At 39.7% G+C, this 18,013-nt stretch overlaps 1 protein-coding gene across 8 annotated transcripts in view; it reads left to right on the forward strand.

Moving 5' to 3' along the window:
* Positions 1–18,013, forward strand: part of LOC121885556 (spermatid perinuclear RNA binding protein) — a 79,029-nt gene that overhangs the window by 14,510 nt on the left and 46,506 nt on the right. For 7 of the 8 annotated variants that reach the window (XM_042395136.1, XM_042395133.1, XM_042395135.1 and 4 more), the window contains one exon: positions 16,582–16,689. The gene's annotated coding sequence lies outside the window, so the exon portion shown is untranslated. Of the gene's footprint in view, positions 1–3,502; positions 3,567–16,581; positions 16,690–18,013 lie in introns of those variants that run through there. The other variant, XM_042395137.1, reaches the window with a different exon arrangement.

Here is an 18,013-nt window from a genome sequence, read left to right on the forward strand (position 1 = left end):
AACAGAGCATCCTCCGGAGGGGGTGGGATCCTCTTTACAGAGCAGGGCTCACCTGAACAGTGGAGTATTATTGTTGATGATACTCAAAAATCATGGAATTCATGCTCTCCTTTGACATGGAATATTAGCCTGTGACTTCACTCTCGTGATTTATTCATATCCATCCAACCTACTTCCTGCTTGAATATTAACCAAAGAAGGTAACCCGCTGGTCGCTCTATTTATAGGTTTTGCTTATTAGCTAAATAGTTCTGAGCACATGCAGAAGCGTTTAGGTGCACCATTTAATGAGTGGCACCACCTCTAGCCAAAATTGCCGTGTGTTTTGTAGTGATATTTGCAGTTCATTGCTCTCTTTTGGCATAATATTTGTGATGCCCTGCCAAATCTACTGTAGCCGTTGAGAGGATTTTTATGTCTATGGATTTTATGTCTGTGTGCTTGCTACTTTACTAGCAGCTTTATGTCAAGATAGCCATGTTCATCTGATGTTTTGTTCTTGCACATGTGGAATACATTGCATGTCAATCATTACATTGATGATTGACATACATGACACGTTGATTTATTGGCTGAAAGGCTGGTTGGCATGTAGGTGTGTAGAAAACTACAGCTTTTTCATGACACTCTTGGGAACAGTGAGATAACCACTGATTCCCTCCTAAAGACTGCAGTTACACAGATGGCGGCAGTTAAATAACGTGTGTGCTTGTGTTATGCATTTATTATTGTTAAATTATTAAATTCAGGCAGGCACAACACACATAGATGCAACAAGGTATGTGCTGTTTGTTTCTTAGGCAACAGTAACTGCACTGCAGATTTGTTCTGTGCAGCTAACATACAGACATCACTGTCACTGTAATTCCAAGCTAAACAGGAAGTCTGTTGTCTCATAAGGTTAACCATACCGCCCCCTCTGTAACGTAAAGTGGTGGAGTAAACTTTGTGGTTGTTTCAGTGCTGCTGAATGAATAGGGCTGTTAACATAGAGGACTTAATTACATTTCCTCATTCTGTGTAGCTCTAGTCAGACTTTATCTGTAGAGTATGCTGTACTATGTCTCTTTGGTAGGTTGTGTCAGGTCAATGGTTTGTTTGTGTGTGTATGGATCATACACTTCAGTACATGCACACACACAGGTATGTAAGCATAATACAGTATGTATGTGTGCAAAGGTGGTTTCAGTGAGTTATGTTCAATTCTCTAATTAAGATTTTTCCCTAAAGAGCAAAGTCTCGGTGAAGAAGGAAGATTTTAGGTTTAGTCACTCATTAAATGGCTTTATTGTTTTAATGCTCATGGACTTTAAACTTTGCAGTTTGAAAACACAGCATAGCATTGTTATATGTCAAAAACATTTTTGCAAAACAGTTTGCTAGATTGCTGTTTCTTTAAACCAACCAGTAGTTATGCAGGTGTTGAAATAAAAGGAAAGCGATATGACACATGAACAAACACATGTGCTGTACTTGTGGGTTATGCAGCTGTGGTTTCAGTAGAGTCAGCAGAAATATCACAGATACACTCGTACAATAGCAATGTAGCAATGCATTTAAATGTAAAATTTCAGGAAAGAGACTTTAATGGCAGATTTTTTTTAAATCCACATAGTTAAAAAGAAAGAAATTACATTTTGCATAGTTTTTTTCGTTTTTTTTGCACATATATTACAGTACTTGAATGCTTTAAAAGTCTATTGACTAACTACTGTTACAAAAACACCACTGATAGAAAGTATTAAATACTGTATTCTTTAATATCAAAATTTATAAATATAGTTTGAATAAGAAGATCTTAAATTGCATGTCTAGAATGGCCCAGAAAGAAATTGCAAGTGTGCAGTTTAAGCTATCAATAACCTTAAAGTTTTTAAGATCTATTAGTAACCCTTCCCTTCCAAATTATTGCACGAAGCCAAAAAAAGTGAATTACTTTCTAAATACAGTAGTTATTAAGTTCATGAATTGTTTACACACCACAGCCAACACTCTATTCATCATAGAAGGCAGACAGAAGCCTGGCCACATAGTGCTCTCTCTCAGTGAACTTGAGTAGCTATTTGCTGTCAAATATCTTCTGTAGCAGCTCTGTAGTGCAGTGTTTCTTCAGCTGAAGGTCTCCACATGACAAGGATAATATTATTTTTATGCACATGAGGATAGACTAAATTTACTCAATGGGTCCTTGGTTAAAAAGGTTGCAGTGTATCCCTGCACCATTAAAGGCCCTGCGCACCCGCACAGGTGTTTTCACTTATCCAGGCTGATTAGACCTCTGCTCAGGTTGAAGGTGGGCAGGGCTATGCTGGCCATTATGTTAGGTCACCAGATTACATACGTGTAATTTGTCCCACCCCAGCAATTGTAGCAAAGCTAACAGGAGAGTGAGGAAGCTGTCATTCAAACACAGTCTGCTCACTCCTGAGAAGAGCTCTAATCATCGTCATCAATCAATCATGCAAAATAGGTGAAATCACTTGTGTTAGTGAAATATTGGTGTGCAGGACCTTATGTGGGAGTTAGAGTATTTAACTCATAGGTATTTCTCCTCCTCTCTTTCATACAAATGTAAACACATCAACGCCAACATGCCGCCCTTGCCACCCTTGCCACCATCACATGTGCATATCAGTACACAAACACAAATACAGCTGGTGGTTTAGGTGGAAAAACATGGAACCCTGGGGGTGCTGCTGCAGTGCATTACATATGCCGTAGTCAGCTCAGGCTATTTCTGTTGCCCCTCGTCAGCCAGCCAAGAAGCAGCTCTGCCCATTTTGGACCAGCCCTGCAGGTTAATCCATTTAGGCCATGAGTTCTTAATCATTTTAAGCTCTGGACTCATTTTAAGTAAATGTAACTCTATCTAGGCGCATGGGCACATTAAAACATCCTATGTTATTTTTGCCAGTTGCCATGTAATTAGCAGAAACATGGTGAGTAAAAGGAACAAAGAGGTAAAGGTTACCTTAATTATTCTGCAGCAGATTGACCTTTACCAAGAGGTTATTTGCACACTGCTTTTCATATTATTGCTTACCTTTTTTATGCTCTATTTGAGTTCAAGACAGAATACACAGGTGGGAAATCACTCCTATATTAATTTGTCTTCTAGATGTATGGCTCTGGCTAACACACATACAGTTAATGCAGAACATACAGTAGCCTGACAAATAGCCTGCAAAATGGTTAGTATGCTTACAGCATTCTTCATCAATAAAGATTTTAATTACTGCTTAGAATTGCTGATCAATGCATATTGTATGGTTTATGGGTTAGTCTTATAGCTGCTGTGTTGGCTGGGGCGACGGTAAAAACTCAGAAACACAGCAGACCATGAAATATTTGAAACATGGGCTTACATTTCATAGATTATGAAGAGAAACTATGAGAAAGCTTTACATTTTCTTCGAAATTTGGAGTCGATATGAAATATCAAAAAGCGTCTTAAATAGTTGGTTTTGTCCGGTTATGTAAACAAATAATCCTTAATCCTCAGGTCTTTAACCCAGAGTGGCTGAGTAAACATCAGAGAGAAAGCAGCAGCTGAGCGGATACAGTGGGTAAGAAGAAAAGAAAAAAAAGTTTTAGGAAAAGTTTAAAGATAGTATTTATGCTCACATTTGGCTAAACTGTTTCCAGGTGCTCCATCGAGACACAGCAACAGAGCAGAGGCTGAAAACGGTGGTGCATGGTTGCTTCCATTCTATTTTATTCTAGCTATTCAGACAAGCACACAAGCTGAGATAGCATGAATTTGATGGATGGAAATTTGGACAAAGTGTGAAGAAAAATGGAAGGGGTGCTGAACAATCAAAGAAAGTGTGAATAAAATAATACATAAAGAATAAGTATCCATTAACAACATCAAAAAGGAAAGAGGGGAGACCGAAGAAACAAGTATATGAAATAGAAAGTTGTGCATGAACTAAATATAACTTTTCACATAACCCTGTTCTCTGCATGTACTCTGGCTTCCTCCCACAGACCAAAAACATGTAGGTTAGGTTAATTGGTGACTCTAAATTGCCCGTAGGCGTGAATGTGAGTGTGAATGGTTGTCTGTCTCCATATTATATGTTAGCCCTGTGATTGACTGGCGACCTGTCGAGGGTATACCCTGCCTCTTGCCCAATGTCAGCTGAGATTGGCTCCAGCTCCCCTGCGACCCTTTAGAGGATGAGGGGTAAGGAAAATGGATGGATAAAAGGATGGATGGATGGATGGAACTTTTAAACAATATTGCTGCAAATTGGTTTGTGAATAACTCATATTGAATATTTTTTGGAGGCCCAGTAAATTGTCAGATAATGTCATAAGAGTACAATACAAGAGTACAAGAGTACATTAACCAGCGATTATTACACTGGTATTCAGGACTGATTTTGTGCTACTGGTAATAACACAGACAGTGTAATAGCTTGAGTTAATACATTCTTCTTATTCCTCCAGGATTATCAGTCAGTGTCACTGATTCTCTGTTGATGATAATGATGGTGTGTCACAACCCTCAATTACCGGTTAATTAAATAATGTAATGTTATTAGATTAACTGCCAATGTATTATTACTTTTTCAGCCATTTAGTGGGTTGTGTGTTAAGAAATGTGTGTCTACATTGAGAAGAAAGAAAGATGACAAAGGAGAAAAGGAGACAGAGGGCAGGGTTAATTGCAAGAGAGGAGCTCGGGAGCAACGCGAGAGAGGCTAGCAAGCGTACTGTATGCGATTAAGTCGAGGCTGTGTTTATTAGCAGAGGAAGGAAAGGAGGAGGGTGTAAACAAAGACGCCAGAGATGGAGGAAAAGGGGGAGATGAGAAGATGTAGGGGGGCTGGGGAGGACAGACTAGTTGACAGATAGATGGATGGATAGATAGATGCATGGAATGGATGTGCAGAGAGACGCCTCTCAGCTGTAACAATATAAGGTGAAGACAGAGCCTGACTTCTGCTTCACACTGATACCACAGAATGAATCAATGTGATACCTCTCTCTCTCTCTCTCTCTCTCTCTGTGGGAATTCTCTGACCCAGTTAGCTCCTCCACCAGGCAGCAGCAGAGTTATTTTTACATATTAACAGGAGACAATACTTTGTCCTCTGCCCGTCCTCCCCTCATCCGTATGCTTCCTTCCGCTCTTCCCCTCTTCCATCTTAGCTGTTCCTCATCCTTCCCTCTCTTGCTTCGTCCTCCTCTCCTGTAAAGATTAATCAGTTCCCTGCTTTGTTTGGTACGTGATACTGGCTTGATAGTTCGTTATTATCATTTTAAGTAAATAAATGGATGACAGTGTTTTTAAATATTATTTTAACATCTGCAAACAGTTTTCAGTATACACTTGGGACTGGAGTTTATTTGGTATTGTCATACCTCAAGCCTAGGGTGAAGCTCTTAAACAGCATAGCTAGAGAAAGAGCAATTTGTCAGAATTTGCATTTCAAGCAAACACACATACATATATATCGCTGTTGGTTATTATCACTATAATACACCCTCAGAGAAAGTGATTAAATCTGGTTAAACAGTGCAGTGTGAAATTGCCCAAAAAGAGAGGAGAATAGCTTATAATAGAGGGCCTTATCTGTAGTTCTGTATCAGAATAGACATATTGAGATATTACCCATGGTGTATTACAAGAGAATACAGTGTATTGCTATATATTGCTGTATTGATTATTGTCACTTCTAATTCAGAGAGGGGAGATAGGATAGTTGTCACATAAACATATACTGTATGATTTACAAAAGTAAAATAAATTGACTACACATTTTCATTCATATCTTTGTCCTTTTCTTAAATGCCCCCATCCACTTTACTCTTCTCTTCTCTTCTCTTCTCTTCTCTTCTCTTCTCTTCTCTTCTCTTCTCTTCTCTTCTCTTCTCCTCTTCTCTTCTCTTCTCTTCTCTTCTCTTCTCTTCTCTTCTCTTCTCCAGAGATTTAAGGGACAGAGAGTGGTTGCAGGTGTAGACAGGTCATCTATTCGCCTCCTAATGATGATGGATGGCAGGACTGCATAGTGCAAGAACAGAGAGAAAAGTGGAGCGATGCAGGGAGATAAAGAAATAGCCGAATAAGAGAAGACCATGTTTATATTTGTCTGCTGGCAGGCAGATGGTGGGAGTTTAGTGATATGTTGATCCTCAAGTGTTTATATCATTCTTGTTATCTACTTGATAGCTCACACACACACACACACACTCTTGTGTTGTTCTTGCAAGGTGACATCTGGTGTAGTGCATGCACCTTGAGCATGCACGCACGCACACACACACACACACACACACACACACACACACACATACACACACTCATAGTTTCATTTCTGTCAGCCCTTACTTTTCTGTCCTGTTTACAGAAGTAGGAGAAGGTGAGGACAGACTTGGGGTTCTCTCTATCTCTCTCTCTCTCACACACACACACTCACACACACACACACACAACTGAGATATTTTGAGATGTTATTAGGAGTAAGGTTGCAGCTAATGATATTATGCAGCTATTATTTTTATAATAGATTTATAGTTTAGTCCAAGTTTTTTTTTTAAAAAAAAAAGAAGATAAAATGCCAATGCCACAATTTTCCAGAGCCCAAGGTAACATCCTAAAATAGCCTTTTCTGTGACTAAATCTACTAAATTTACAAGAGAAAAGCAATAAATCCTCATGTTTGAGAAGCTAGTACTTAAAAGTAACCTGAATACTTTTCTGCCAGCCAACCAGCCAAACAGAGTTTGTACCACAGAGCATTGAAAACTGTCTTCTTTACTTATTTGTTGGTCAGGTAGGTCCTAATTTAAATTGAAAAGATGGTCAGTTTTAGACAATTTTAGCTCTACTATGGTTAAATTAGGAATTTACCTCCTAATCACCATAGCTGTTTGAATAAAACCAATTCTAGCTAATACTGAAAAAAAGTGTTTTGATTGGGGATGCACAATGATATCGGCATGTTATTGGTATCGGCTGATCAGCTTTAAAATGAAATATCGGCATCAACCCGAAACGAACATTTCTGCCGAGATTAACAGGCCGATTCATCGCCTTCTTCTCTGCCACCTGGCTGTGCTTCCGTCCGTGGACTGTTTCACCCTGATGGTCCCGGTGCTTCCTCCGCAGGCGCCACTTCACTCAGCTGCCAGACAGACCCGCTGCTTCTTTCTACTTTAACCTAAATAAATAACAAACTGGGGCTCGGTTGGATCCACACGGAGAGCTGGGGCTAGCTCAGCTCACCCTGACTGTCAGGGTGAAACAGTCTACGAAGGAACTGCTGTGTTCGGCTGCACAGAGAGGAAACAGCTTGGCTGACAGGATGTATCACTCTGTATGTAAAAACTTCTTCTTCTTCTTCTTCTTCTTCTTCTTCTTTTTGGTTTATAACCAGTGTATTAGGTGCATTACCGCCACCCTCTGCTTCGGAGTGTGGACCAGAGATTAAATCCTACACATTAATCCCGTCTGTCTAATAAACTCAAAGAAAACTCTACTACTAGACCTATTTGGCATGTTCATTAAAGTTTTAATGCTGAGCTCCTGAGCTCCAGTCTTCCTAAGTTTCTTCCTCATATATTGTCTTTCTTGAACATACTTAGTACAGTCTATGATTGCATGCATAATATTCTCCTCAGCCAGGTGGAAAAAAAATATGTGCATGTATTGGTATTGGCATTGGCAATCGCCCAAAATAAGTTGGAAAATATCGGCAAAAGATCCAATATTGTACATCTCTAGTTTTGGTATACTGTATGTAGAAAATGGAGCTCAGTCCATATGTTGCCCCTGTAGTAGAAGCCAGGTTGATGCTCTTTTGCCATGGTGTTGGAAGTGAATGGGATGACACGCGTGGGGTCACAAGCAATTGCATCAAGCACCGCTAGAGTAATTTTCTCGCAGTCCCCCTTGTCTCAGCACAGCTCACCTCTCTGCTATCTCATGCCCTCCCATATCAGACATCCAATAGGAGTGTGAATGTAAGGTTGACTGATAGGAAGTGTTAGGACCCCATCTGCAGGGGTTACCACACAGTACATACACATGCATGCACACACACACACACAGACAGTGTGTGTGTGTGTCTGTACTTCCCAAAGTACAGACAAGGAGGCAGGCTGTAACTATGGCAACCTAGAGAGAAGGGAAATTATTTGGCTAGGCTTGGATTTGTTAAGAGCTACTGTATGAAGCCTAGGGCAAGACTTTGTCACTCTTCTCATTTAGTGTCTGTGCTCGAGTGTGTTGATACAAGTGTGGGTGAGAGGAACACGGAGTCAAGACTTCTCTTCCTTATTCCCCTTCCTTTCTGTCTCTCTTTTTCATGTCCTGTGCGAGCGCTCTGTCAGTTGTCAGGCTGATCTGATAGATTTGGGTGAGCAGAGCATTTACTCAATGCAGTACGGTCTATAAACCTGGAAAAAGACTGTGAATTGCATCCATTGGTCGCATACACTTAGATCCCTAATTGAATTAAATGAAACGCTTTGCAGGGGAGAAACAGAGCAGCCGTAGAGTAGCTGTGACATCAAATAGACCATATAATAGCCCAGTGTTTCACTGAAAGGCAGGCATATGTCCAAATTTTGCCTCTATAGAAGCCTTCACTAGACCTTGTGTCACTGTTGTTAAGACATCTTTGTGTCTTTTATTTATGTACAAGATAGGAACCTCTGTTTCTTAGACCTCTTTTTTATACTTTTGTTTCAGTCAGATTTAATGGTAAATTGACTGCATTTATATAGCACCTCTCTAGTCTTCCGACCACTCAAAGCTCTTTACACTACATACCACATTCACCTATTCACACTGAGACAGAGGCTGCCTCAGTGTGCTGCCAACCTGCTCATCAGGAGGAGTTTCTAATCATTCGCAAACACGCTCACACCCCGATGGCAGAGCCTCCGGGAGCAATTTGAGGTTCAGTATCTTGCCCCAAGGACATTGTACAAATCTAGATTTAAATTGTTGAACAAGCTCAAATTAGCATTTTATAGCCAATCTAAACACACTTACTGCAGCTGCTTTACAGTTGGTCTAGATGATAAAGCTAGACCCATCAAAATTCTGCAGTGCTGTTGCATTTTTGTAATACTGTCTTAAATGATATCTATGTATTTTTTAATTCAGTGACTTAAAATTATGCATTGAGGCAATAATAAAGGATTTGTATATTGATAAGTGAATGATAATACACTATACTTGAGAAGAAAATCACCGGCAGTTTTGCCACATGAAAGACTTATGTAAGACTTTTCATTAGTGTCATTTCCACCGATACAAAACAACCTGTCAGATATTGTTATAATTTGTAAAAATAGTTCCATAAAATTGTGCCTTTGTTGCACAGCCCTGCTTTACAATATAAAAGCCAAGAATGAGCTGTCATTGTAACATCATAACACAAAATGAAAATTTAGATTTAATAGAACCCATCAAAATATATTTGGGAGGTGTTTTCCATGTTCTTTCTGCAGTGTGTCAACTTTTATTTGCATGTCCATACAGGATGTCTTAGTTATGCTTCCTGCACCACATTAGTGTCAAAGGCACTTTTCACCATCTATAGGGTCCTGTGTGTACATGTATGTGTGAATGTGTTCTGCTGCAGAATCAATTAGTGTTCAACATTTAAGCTCCCGTTCAGCTTGAATGTAGGCTAATTTAAGAGTGGTGATTCAAAGGACCCACACCTAGACACACAAGTGTGTGTGCACAAACCAGCACCACTTGCTGTAGTTGTATGGATAACATAGAGGGGGTCTTAAGTGATGTTGGAAACAGAGGTGTCTTTGTCAGTTCACAACCAACGTCTGGGTCTCACTATGCGTGTGTGTGTATTTTCCATGAATGCGTTTGTGTATGGGTATAGTTCAGAAGTTTGTGTGTTATGTTTAGCAAAGTGAAAAGTTGCCGCACCACGCTTAGTACAGATGCCATTATCTATTTCTTAACCTCCTTGGTGCAGAACAAAGGGGAGAGGAAGCCTTTGATCAAAATGTGGAAAGATGCAATGCTTAAAAAGCATTACATTGTCTGCCTTTCTAAATAGAAATCGTTACTTTTCTAATTGGGCTTGGGGCCTTTAGAGAAATTGGGGTTTTTTATTCCAAACCCAACATAAGAAGCTGACTGTGTCCTTTTGTTTCTGTGTGTGTGTGTGTGTGTGTGTGTGTGTGTGTGTGTGTGTGTGTGTGTGTGTGTACAGTGGTAGCTTTCATAGACATTCTCTACGATGCCTCCTGCAACAAACCTGCAGTATAGCTTAATCATTTTAAGCCTATTAACTGTGTAGCAGAATAAAATAAGTGGTTTATTCGCAAACTCAGAATATGTGATTCAGTTGAATTTGTCCCTGGAAAAAAAGGAACTATTTGATTTCTCTGAATACTTGCTCCTGGGAGTAAATAAATACAGTCAGCAATAAATTGCTCTGCAATGCCTGTATCTGTACAAGCTTAAGTTGCCATTATTGTTGAGTGGAAGGAGGCAGAGCAATGTTTCCTGATACACAAGAATGAAGGACAACAGGCTGGACCTGGGAACTCCCCGCCACCTCCCACTCGTTCTCCACTTCCTTTCTCACTTGTCTCCTGTGTTTCTCATTCCAACCTCACGCTCTACCTTTTTCACTGCGCATTAGGCTTGAATCAGCATCCTCATATCCTCCTGTTTCACTACTGTATTCTGCACCCTGTTGTGGCTCTGTAATATATGCAGATTTTATTGCTACATTTTCTGTATAAAACAGGCCTTTTTGTCTTCACATCACCTCTTCACCTACTCTTAATCCCGTATATCTCCTTCTTTTCCACATATCCTTCCTCACTCCACTCAGCTGCAACCCATGTCTCCCTTCACCCTCTAGTTATTTCCTAATTGGAATTCCAAAGCCAAGGCCGAGTCAGTAGAGATCTACGGGCTAACCTATCTCATACACTGAGGAAATGTAGAAACAAAGAACCAATTCCAGGGCCCCCTCCACTGGTGTTGTTATGTGTGTGCCATGCATGAATATGTGTGTAGTAAGAGGTGTGCATTTGTGGGTTTAGAAAGGGCTTTGTTCCTCTAAGGCAAGTGTTTGTGCTTCTACATCTGCGTATGTTTTATAAATGAGACTGTTTGACTCGTCTGGTTACGAGCACCTTGTGCTAGGAAATGTACAGACTCTTGAACCCACACACACTTATGCACACCCACTGGCCTCAAAAGCCCCCAGAAGTGAATTAATTCAGAAAATTATCGTATATGTGTATATGTCTTACAACGCATATAAATTGAATGGGTGTATGCAAGAGCATCACTGTGATGAAAGTGATTTATAATGGAGATTATCTGGATTAGGATTACATGTAATTTTTTAAAATTAAGAATGAGGTTAGGGATACTCTGTCACATCATAATTACTATTAAAGTGTATGAATATTAAAAAGGGATTGTCACTTTAATTTTATTTCACAAATTGAATAGCGAAACAAATTTAGAATTAAATGGAATAGTTCATCATTCAATCATTTTTTTATGAAAGCTCTCTGGTGTTTCACAGTGGGATCAACTAATGCGCTTCTCATAACATGTCAGTCTCATTTGGGATAAAAGCTAAAGAAAATCTCAATGACTACACTTCCATTTAGGCTTTTTAATTCCAAACCAAATGTTAACACCAGACCTAAAGTATGATAATAGTTTTGAGTTTGCTGAATCATTTTAATCTGGTACAACTGCACTGAAATGTAATTTGTTGTAAAGTCACTACCATGTAACCCTGTATGAAATAATAAAATATAAGAAGATAAAAATTAGATAACGACACACAGTGTTAAGGGTAGCAGGGGAAACATTTTTAAGAAAGTGATGGCAGTAACACGGCAGCACTTGTAGTGGTTTGTGAAAATGGCAAATCTGTGGACCATCCAAGGAATTTAAGAAAAAATAGGGGAAACATAGTCATTAGAATGGCATCAGAATGTTTTAGATACTTGGACATAAATTGGGCTTTGGATGTAAAATGGAACATAAATGTATTTATTTTGTGTCTCACATTGTAGAGCTGACAGAGGCATTGATGTTATGGGCTTGTTAACAATGTAAAAAATCAGTTGGTCTTTCTTAAGGCCCCCTTGACTCAAAAGTCACTGTTCTGCTTATTGTTACGTTACTCATCACATTACTATACTACTTTGCCCCCCCCCCCCCTTCTGAAAAAGTGAAGTACAATCTGTTTAGCCATAATTATAATATCTAATTATAATGATAATTAACCTCACAGGAGGAGTCAACAATCAGCCAAATAGCATAACTGCAAATATTGCAGCCTCTCAAACCTGATGGGATACAGTATATGTATATATTTATACATATATATATTTTAAAAAAATAAAGTAACAGTCTCTCTTGACTTTTTAAGTCACTCAAGTTTTTCTGCATATTCCAACATAAAAGCAGCAAGGAGTATTTAATGGTTTTACAAAACATAAAATCTTGCATTAAACCACATTAAGGCTGATATGGTGTCCAGCTTCTTGTTTTGTTATCTCTGCCCTGTCATATTAAGCCAGGTCCTACTATTCAGAAGTGAAACAATGATTATATATCATTAGCAGATGTTTCTCAAACCTCTTATCAGACAGTCTGTTCCTTCTAGGGGTGACCACCAAACCCTCTTAACTAAAAAGCCGCTCCACAGGTACGCTAGATGGGGTCGGAGTATTGTACGTGATGTAGATGTTTTTGACATTTGAGAACTGGTTCAGAGTCTCAACTGCATAACCCCCTGACCTCAAATAGTCAGTTACTCCTTTTTCTGCCAAGAAGCTGTCCTCAGGCTCTGTCTCAAATGCAAAAAAAGTCCATTTCATCATGGCTGGCTGTCGTCGTGGACACAGAGGCAGGGTCCTCTGCGGGAGCAGTTGTGCGACACGCCTCCATTAGAAGCTCCCTCACAACCCAGTTTCTGTTGTTTAGCCAGAGTGCATTCATCACTGGCAATAGAAGCCAACCTGTCAACGCTGGTGTTATTTTTCGACAAGTTTCACATTGCTGTGCTGCCGTATCAGATGGTTCAATAAATTAGATGTTACATGTTGTATTTTTCACGGTTGAAAGCATTTTGCTGCTCGCTTCGTTTAGCTGACCTGCCCTGACCTGCTGCGCTTTCATGTCATCATCGTAATATAGCTAGGACAAAAAAAAAACAAAGTTTTGGCAACGCAGTAACACAGTGCTTTTTGGATTAGTAACTGTAATATAATTACTGTTTTGGAAATTGTTCACCAAAAACACGGGCGTTGTGAAGGCACCTGCCGTCATGAAAACCCAGACTTAAAACTCTGAAAATTTAAGGGCTGCACTGTCCTCAAAAGCACTGGGTGAGAATGTTGCTGTTAATGTGTGTGGAAATGAATAGCTTAATGGTGGGGGGTGACTCAGAGCTGGAGACTGCTTAGCTTCATTCAAGGGGATAGATAGAAAGTGCTCTGCCCTGTTTTCATCATAAAGCAGGGGGGGTCTCATGTGCCATATGGACCAGAAAGCTCAACCCTGACTGTGGTAGGTGTACAGATGGAGAGACAAGAAAGCAGACAGACTGGTGAATTTGTATGTGGCAATGTGTTTTTGTGCAGATATCCATGTTGGCATGGCACAGATGTGTGTTTTTGGTTACGTGTCGCTCAGCTTCTCTGATTGAAAAATGACAATTACTGGCACTGGCAGTCTGTGACTAACAAGCTCAATTTCTTACAGGTCATGTTTTATGCATCGAGTCAGGTTTTGATACCACCTACTGTAGCATAAAATGATGTCTTTGTTTATGCTTTATTGCACCATTGCTTCTCAGTTTGACTCTTAGCTTCTGATTTCTCAGTATCAGTAATGGTTTACAAATAAGATGTGAAGGATTGGCAAATTAAATAATGCTGTCCACTGGAGGTTTATTTTTCTTTCATTTGAGCACACTATTAAGAGCATGCGTCAGTCACTGGAGACTATCATCTAACAGTGTAAGTGCTCTGCTACAGTGAGAAAAAAACACAAATCTGTGACTTGATGTTTTCTCCATCTTAAACAGATACACCACGCCTGTTACAAGTGTGAAAAATTGTTTACAAGCCTATCTACATGTCATACTTTACCTCTCCCTAACATCTGCCAGATTTTCTGTGAATAATCACCAGATAAATAGATTATCTTTACTTAATATGCATGTCTCTAAATTCAATTCCCTATTGAATATGCCACACAGGTTGCAGTATATGCAGTATGAAACTGTAATTAACAGATTGCTGACTAAGGTTCTAATGGTGCCTCCACCATGTTTTACACTGCTCATACCACAGGAAGACTGTGTAAGATTGTGCGCTCTGCAGGAACATTTTGTGACTTATTGTGCATGTGTGCACCAACCGCAGTGTGCTTGTAGGTGTGATGTTTCTATTTGTGTGAGTATCTGTGTGTCAGAGTCGCGAATAGATTTACTTTGAAGATATGACTGGGAACCAGTTTGTCTTGCAGGACCATGACATAACACCCATTACCCCAACCAACACCCATCTCAGTTATGCTCCCTTACCCAAGGTGTGACCTCTTCTCCAAACAACACACAGCAAATTCTGTACATTTGTTCTGCTTTGATTTCTCTTGACTGTGGGAAGGTGCACCGCCATCTTTTTGTTGTATCTGGTTTTTCTGGATTATCACTGTCAAACCTCTCTGTTGCAGAGAGTCTCAGAGGAATGTATTTTATGCATTGTAATACACTGTACAGTATTTGTTCTGTTAGGATTATTGCTGTTTCACTGAGCGTCATCTCTTAACTTCACTTATAAATATCAAGCAAAGCAGATGATGTGATATTTCCCAGTAGTCAAGTAATCAGGATTGTTCGTATTGATTTACAATAGTAAGAATTACATCCAGCAAGGTTATCTAATAACTCCAGCTGGTTCATCACTTGATGGTGTCTCAAGGTGTTCAAGCCAATATATGAAAGAAGACAGTGGCTTAGCTAAAAGCCACAACCTAACCACACCAATGTTAAAGAGAGACATTGTGTGTTACAAGGCAGCCAAGTAGGTCTTAAGGTTTTTAATACCAGATTCCCAATTTTGCCCCATTATTCCACAATCTGTTACTACAGTAGAGTACAGCTGCAAGTCTTACCATCTCCCATTAACACAATTCGTTATTTAATTCTAAAATAATAGTTTGTGATATGATGAACTTATAATGACTAAAATGATGTGAATGATTGAAATCAGGAGATCATAAGAACTGTGCTGCTACTGCTCATAGTTTCCTCTGCCATCTAAAAATGTGAGTGTAAAAACAACACTGAACACAAGCCAGAGAGCAAACATGTTATCATGCTGTTAATACAAACTCAACACTCACTGTAGCATTGTTTTACAGTACAGTCACGTCAAAAAGAATTGTGCATGGGTGAAGAAGCAGCAGGGAGGTTTTGGTGACTACTGTATGACAAAAATAGTAGTATTTAATTAAGATTAGATGTGGTTAAACCTACATTTGAATATTTAAACCACTTTTCTGTTACAGTTTAAAAATGGGAGTCAGGAGGTGTGTATTGCAGTGTGTACGTGCATCAAATTTCCATCACAATTAATTCAATTAAGCAACTTTTTTTTTCCTGTGCCATGTCGGGAATAAAAGAGAAAGATTGGTCAGTGCATTATATAAGCTTTGGAAAGTGGCTAATGTGGGGAGAATTCAGCAGGCAAGCTAATAGGCAGCTTCCCATAGTTCTCAAAGTCAAACATGTCTTAGAGGAATAAAGGACAGAACTTTTATTGAAATGATGTGGTGCAGTGAAATATGGTTCAATCTATTCTCTGTGATCTGTTTGCATGCAAAGCAAGTGTGGAAACAGAGTTGCTGTTGGATGCAGCTATTTATGTAGCGACACATATGCAAATGGAAAAAAGGGAAGGGCAGGGTCCCAATTTTCTGGTCATTGAGTGTTTGTACGATTCTTTGTTTTCCAAAGGTAGTCTTCATGCCCTCAGTGTCTTTCCCTTATTTATATGTCTTTTTAAAATTCTTCTCTTCTATCCATGCTTTCTTTCTTATATTTTTTTCTTTTTCCCAGGCCTAGTTTCTTATTCCCTATCCCCTCCTCACTAGTTCTCCACTGACCATTCTGGTGATGTTTACAGGAAGGAGGAGAAAGTGATATAACAGTGAGGGTCTGCTGTGTCCATAACGCAGTCATTCAAACTCCAATGCAAAACAATTACTCTTATCGCACAGAGGTTAAAGATGCACTTGCCAGAGTGCCTAATGGAGGTTTTAGTCCTCCAGCTTCTCATCTTTAACTTCTCTCTCTACTGCCCTGAAAACAGTTATTATACATATCTTATATCAGTGGGACGTGTATGTGCATATTTACTTGTGTATTTTGTGCAGAAGGAAATGCATAAGTATTTAAATAGAAAAGAATATACTGTATTTGCACCTTGTTTTTTTCTATCCGTTAGATGTCAGCTGGTCAGTGTGTGACTTAAGCTCGACATGATCCTTAAGTGCTTTCGTATTGATGTTGACCGACCTTTGAACTTGTGTCTTCTCAGGTACTGAACCCTGCCTGCTCTGACACTGCAGTGAGTCCAGACAGACAGACTGGCTGAAAGATACTGAAAAAGAAGTGGGCAGATAAACAGATAGGAGGATAGAGGGAGGTGAGTGAAATGAATAATGGAATCCATCTTTATCTCTATCTGTATATCTCTGTATAGTGTATCTTGTGCTCTGTCTCGCTCTGTATGTGAAGGGCTGTTGCTTGGTGGTTCATTGTTTACAGAGCAGCCCAATCAGCCAGAAAACAAGAGACACCCTGTAGTGCAGAGGTTGGTTCAAACCCCTGCTGAGCCCAAGACTCAGTAGCTGTGTTTCCATCAACGTATTTCTATGCATATTTTGAAACATCGCATTAAAGAAGGTTGATGGAAACAGAAAAATTCGAAAAAACTTCCTCAATTTCACAAAAAAAAGTTTTTACGCTCGCTTGAGGTGGTTTTTGCCTTTTTCGAAAGGGTTAATGCACTAAATGGGAGATTGAAACACCTTTGTTGAATAAATTCTGACATAGCGAACATTTAAATCACGAGTGATCAGTTTCCCCTGTCCTAGATATTCCCATAATGTGTGAAAACATGGCCGGTAGTAGCAATTAAGCAACTAATACTAGCTGACAAGAGAGAAAATTACAACTTGCCCAATGGAAACGACTCTCTCATTTTTCTCTCGTAGATGGCCAAGGCAAATCCGCAACTTCTACTTCTTCCACTCTGTTTATTACAGCCAGGTGTAATGTAGCCTATACCGCTAACTTCTGACAAAGCAATGCTTGGTGTAGCCTAGTTTATTCGCTCCAAACCAGTTGATGGAAACGCTGGCTGGCCAAGGCAAGGGTTTTATCTCTTTGCTGTTAGGAATTCTACTATACTTAGTGCTAAATTTTCCCAAAAAAGCCATCAAAGCAGGGATAATGTTTTATGCCCAGCAACTTGGAGAGTGACAGATGTCGTGAGCCATTTTCACTATGTGATATTCTTTACCCATATATGCACGTATCTCTGCCTTGTCTGTGTGTCTGAATAAACAAGAGCTCCACTTTCATCTCATGGTCTGGTCCTCAGTATTAAAGCTGTACTCTGGGGATGCTTCACATTTCGTTGATCACAGCTGGTCAGGGGCTGTGGTCCTAGTGGTGGCTGAGTTCACTCACCGAGAGTCACCGCTTTGGTAAACTGCCTACTTATGCATGCAAAGTAGCTTTTATGCAATTCACCCGGTGGCCTTCCTCACTATCATCTCGGTGGGAATGTTTTGGGGTCTGCGTGTGTGTGTTTATGTGTAAATAATTGATTGCTGTTGAGGTTTTAGTGGATCGCTGGTGAGACTGAACCAGGCAGAAAAAGCTGCTACACTGCTCTGCTCCACAGTGAGCATACAATAACTATACTATGTCTACTGCTGCTCAGTGCATCCTTCTATGTTGTC

The sequence above is a fragment of the Thunnus maccoyii genome, chromosome 19 (assembly GCF_910596095.1).
Source record: "Thunnus maccoyii chromosome 19, fThuMac1.1, whole genome shotgun sequence".
Taxonomy (NCBI): domain Eukaryota; kingdom Metazoa; phylum Chordata; class Actinopteri; order Scombriformes; family Scombridae; genus Thunnus; species Thunnus maccoyii.